The following is a 5500-nucleotide window of genomic DNA, read 5'->3' as shown; positions in this document are numbered from 1 at the left end:
TATCATGGAGTGGTGTTTGTGCTAAACTCAAACTCAAATCTGCGTAGAAAGGTTTCCACAAATGAAACGGACATTCCAAAATATATTTATGTAGTTGAAAGGAATTGAACCCAGTAAAGTGCACATGAACTTATAAACATGCTGCAGTGCCAAAGCCATACTGGCCTGATGTTTCCTCCACATTGGGTAGACCAGGCTGTAGCCATGTTGGCCGGATGTTTCCTCTTTGCATTGGGGAGACCGGGCTGAAGTGATGCGGGCCGGCCCCTTATATTTTCCAGGAAGACCCCGCAGGCCGAATCCTGCAGGCCTTGTGTTTGACACCCCTGATCTGGCCATTTCTCTGCCATTTCCTTCTTAACCACCCCCATGTTTCCACCTCCCTTCTGGGTTCACTGGAATAGCTGTTCCTTCTGAAATAATCGAGATGTCATCATCTGGTCACTGCCAGGCTCCTATTCACTGTCCGTGTCACTTAGACTTTTGTTGGCAGTCCAATTAAAAAGTTCAAGACAGCAATTTGTGACTCCTCAGCCAAGTAGAATTGTGAAAAAGAAAATATTTTAAAAGTCAATTAATTGGTGTCTCTTGAAGGCCCTCATCATTCCCCCTTTAACCAGGCTTTGTCATTGGCCTGCAGGAGCTTCCCAGGTTTCTCTTAGAAGAGTTCATTTTAAATAATGGATTGAAGCTCCTTGTTGGACTTTTGTGTGGGAGACACATTTGTCTATATTCTTTTACAGTGTCACCATCCATTTACATAAAATATAGGCAATTCTATGAATAACCACCCCAAAGGCTGTGAAAAGGAAAAAACGCCATTAAAAAAAAACGCCCATTAACATAGTTTGAAAATAATTCTTTTTTTCACAGTCCTAATTGGCTGAGTAGGTTTCGCAAACTGATATTTATTCATTTGCTTATTACATTTACAGGCTGTCCATCGTAGGGATTCGCAATTCCAACATGATTCAAAAATCCCTATATCGGTGGGTATTTGGGGGAAGAAATTAGTTGCATTAGTCAAACTATATCAGTGCTTTGCAAAATGCTTGCCTTCTTTTTTAGAAATCTTAATCAGATGAAGCCGAGATTCAGAAGGCAGTAAAATATAGATGCCTATTCACACTGTATTATATTCCCACGGATTAGTACCGTCTGTAGATTAGGCAGGAAGAAAGGAGATGGGAGAAAATAAATCCATTTTCTATATCTATTTCTCATTTAAATGGAACAAAGTGAAACCCTTCACTTGTTTCTATAGGGTGATGAAAATTTTAAACCATATTGATCTACAGTACTGTAGGACATCAGCTTGTTTTATACCATTGTTTACAAGATTATCAAGATTATCACATTTGTATGAACAAGGTGATGTGACATTTCTGCTACCTGCATAAATAGAAAAAAGTGTATTGTCATTATGAAGTTGCTGCAGGTATTTGTCATCTTCTGTTCCCTTATCTAAAAAGAGCTGCATGGAATAAATATATAATATAAATAAAGTTGAAATGCTCTAAGATACAGTTAAATATATAGGTACATATGTTAACAAGGAAATATAATTTAAAAATTCAATACTTAATGCTACATGTAATAACACCAGCTAGAATTGTATATGCTCAAAATTGGAAAAAATTGAAACATACCCACAGAGGAAATGGTAATAAAATATTACACTACACTGAGGTGGATAGGTTGACAATGGAAATTAAAGACAAAGGAGAAACAGAACACTACTTAATTTGGGATGCATGGAATAATTGATTAGATAGATGTAAAGATTAGAAAATTAACAATGAAAGACAATTAACGAATTATAAATTAGAAATAAGTACAAGTGTAATAATAGAAGAATGTTTATTGTAAATAATATGGTGAGATGTTATAAAAATGTAAAATAAAATATCATTCTAGATTGATAATTATATAGAGATTTATGTTAGAAATACGGAAATAATAGTTACAAACATGAAACTATATACTAGGAGACATAATAGTATGTACAATGTAAAAAACTGGATATATCCAGTATATCGTTGTTGCAAAGCTGAAACTGTGATATAAAACAAAGAAAACTCTCTAATAAAAATACTTTACAATAAATAAATGCATGTGTACAGATACATCAAATTATTTCCTTTTGGGATGTTATCCTGGGTACAGAAAAGAAGCAGTAAGCCAAATAAATTAAAGGCAAGAAACATGAACATGGAAAGGAAACAATCATGCTGGGGTCACCAGAAGGGCCCATGGATATATTGATTTGTCACCCATTGTAGGTTTGGTCAGTCAAGGCTTTCACATACATTCAGGCAGGGACGTGCGGTCAGGGGAGGCAGGGGAGGCAGAGCCTCACCTCTCTTCATGAAATAATAGTATATAATAATAATATATATTTCGTCCCATCCCTTTTACACGGCTCCCGCTAAGTTCCGGTAAGGAGAAGAGCTTTTGGGGAGTGAAGAGGAAGAGGAGGGAGGAGGAGGAGGAGGAAGTGGTGCGCGCGGGGGGCGGTGCCAGCTGGGCAACCGGCGGAAGCAGGAGGGTTCTCGGAAGCGCCAATAACCTTCCTGCCTCCGCTGTACTTTGCGTACTCCTCGCAACTGCAATAGACGTCCACAAGTGGCAGGGGCTGTTGGGCTTGAAGCCCAAACCCCATTAGCCACAAAAGCCGCTTCTGGACGTATATTGCAGTCGCGAGGAGTGCGCGAAGTCCAGCAGAGGCAGGAAAGTTCTCGTAGTTCCCCAGTCGCTTTCGTGCCTTCGTCATCCGCGAGCGCCGACAACATTTCTGCCTCCGCAGCTCCCGGGCGCGGCCGGACGGATGTAGCCAGAGTGACGCTGAGGCGGTCCGGGCGGACCAAAGAGCGAGCGAGCGATGGAGGTCCTCGGTCGCTCAGCCGCCGGACTGCCTCAGCGCCACTCTGGCTACTTCCGTCCGTCTGCGCCCGCGAGTTGCGGAGGCAGAAATGTTGTCGGCGCTCCCGGATGATGAAGCCACGAAAGCGGATCGCGAGCCGGCGGAGCTCGCTCAGGAAGGCGGGGAATGGGATCACGTGTGCTGAAGGCTGAGGCAGCCTCAGCCTCCAGCACATGTGGTCCTATTCCCAGCCTTCCTGATGACGTCACCAGCCTCACCAGCCATAAACCTCACCGCACGTCACTGCATTCAGTATATGCTCAGAATAGATTGAACTGGAGGGGACCTGGGAGATTTTCTAGTCCAGCTCTCTGGCCAAGCAGGTGAACCTATAACATTTCAGATAAGTGATTATCATCTTAAAAACATCCAGTGATGGAGCATCCATGATTTTTGGAGGCAAGCTATTCCACTGGTTAATTGCCCTCGCTGTTAGGAAATTTCTCCTTAATTCCAAGTTGCTTCACTCTTTGATTAGTTTCCAACCATTGTTTCTTGTCCTGCCATCTGGTTTTTTTGGAGAATAATTTGATCCCTTATTTTTTGCAGCCCCCCAAATACTGGAATACTGCTACCCCTAATTCTTCTTTTCTTTAGACTAGCCAAACCCAAATCCTGCAACCGTTTTTCATATGTTTTAGTCTCCACGCCTTTGAAAAAAACCAATACTTTGAAGAAAAGAAAATGGATTACCAGATTTGTGGCATACGCTGTCCCAAAGTACAGCACTGGTCAATAGGTCACGAGTACTATACAGCGATATGCCCATTTTAATAGTACTCTTTCTATTTTATACAAGCCAAGATCCCTAGTCTAGCGACTGCTTTGCAAGCCAACTAAAAGGCACGTACACTCAGTGTAATGAAATGGTTAGCCTCTACAATTTCTATCTGCTTTCTGTCCCTCTAGTCTAGAACGTGGCTTGCATTTAACAGTCTACAGCAAGTCTACAGCTTGTTTGCATGGGGCCTTTAATCCAAGTTTAGGGATATTTGAGAAACATGTTTTAACTCATTTAGAAATAAAGCTCAGTGTTGTAGCATGTAGTGTGAATATTGATAAGCCAAGAGACATGTCTCAGCAAAGCCCCTGCTAATCCCTCTGAGAGCCCATTGTGTCATGGCATTCCTTATTATGTGAATTAAACCTGAGGAAATGAAGACTGCAGTAAGATGCTTTCATACCTTTTCCAAAAATGAAGCCAACGCAACTGATGAAACGGAGAAGCCTCTAGTAGCTCAGCTACAGTGGGAAAAGTGCTGGTTGTGTGAGAAACCTCTTTCTACAGCCCTGGAGGCCATCTTTTTCTTTGGATCTTCAGGGCTGCCATACTTAGTGCTGTAGGAAACTGGGAGGGAAGATTGCATGGAGTGGTAGAGCTATATAGCCATAACAACATTCTTTTCTCTGGGAGTCAAGGACATACAGCTTGCACCTGTGGAGTGATTGGACCGTGTGATGGACATGTGGGTGCAGGGGAAGGGACTTTGACTTTCTTTTGGGTGGGGAAAACCTGGAAGCTTTCAGATTCAGATTTTCCCAGATGTGCCAATATGACATCTCTAATAAAGTGCAACTTTGAGGAACTTCTAACCTCAGAGTCTTCTTTCGTTGGGGGTGTTACTTGGAACCCTGGTTTGCCATCACGGGACTAGAGCATAAGTAACTGAGCAGAGCCTTAAGATGCAGAGACGGACACAGGTGGCCCCGACTGCCACCTGCTCCCGAGCAGGAATTATGAGCCAGAAGAGGTCTCAGATTGTGAACTGGCTCTCTCAGGGGCAGTGCCAAAGAAATAAAGTCCCAGATCTGAAAGGCCCTAAAACTCAAAGCCACTTAGTCTTGCCAGGTTTCAGCTGAAGCCTGTTGTTCCCCATCGAGACTCTTACAGCCTCCAAGCAACAGGAGAGCACATCCACAGCACTGCTTAATTTGCCAGGCCTAGTATCATCAGCTACTGATGGTGATAGATGGTCTCCCTCAGCCGTTTCAGGTAGACATTAAATAGGAGTAGGAGAACACAAACCCTGCGGCATCCCAGCTAGTAAGGTAGGAGCTGAAGGCAAGATCTCCTGAGCAATATCGACTACTATCCGATCTTAGGAAGGAAAAGAACCAGCACAATATTGTGCCACCTACTTCCAATCTTGGGAGCCGATCCAGAAGAATACCATAGTTGATGATGTCAAAAGGTGCTGAGAGGTAAGGTAGAGCTAGAATACAGGCACTATCCTCAACCTGCTCCTGTCAGAGATCACCCAAACACGTAACCAATGCCATTTCCGTGTACCACCAGGCTTGAAATTTTAGGCCTGGATAACCTTGAACTACGCCGTCTATATTCCGACCTGAGCTTAGTGCACAAGATAATCTGCCATAACGTCCTACCTGTTAATGACTCCTTTTACTCCAACTGCAATAAACACAGGGACTATCAATAGATGCAAACTAAATGCAATCCGTTCTAATCTTGATTGCAGGAAAACCGATTGTGTTGTAAATGTGTGGAACACCTTTCCTGATCCTGTTGTTAGTTCCTCTAACCTTTTACCTTAAGCTGTCTACCGTGGACCTTAC

The sequence above is a fragment of the Natrix helvetica genome (assembly GCF_964273705.1).
Source record: "Natrix helvetica genome assembly, chromosome: 1".
Taxonomy (NCBI): Eukaryota; Metazoa; Chordata; class Lepidosauria; order Squamata; family Natricidae; genus Natrix; species Natrix helvetica.
The sequence above is the reverse complement of the archived record's forward strand: the minus strand, read 5'-3'. Positions refer to the sequence as shown.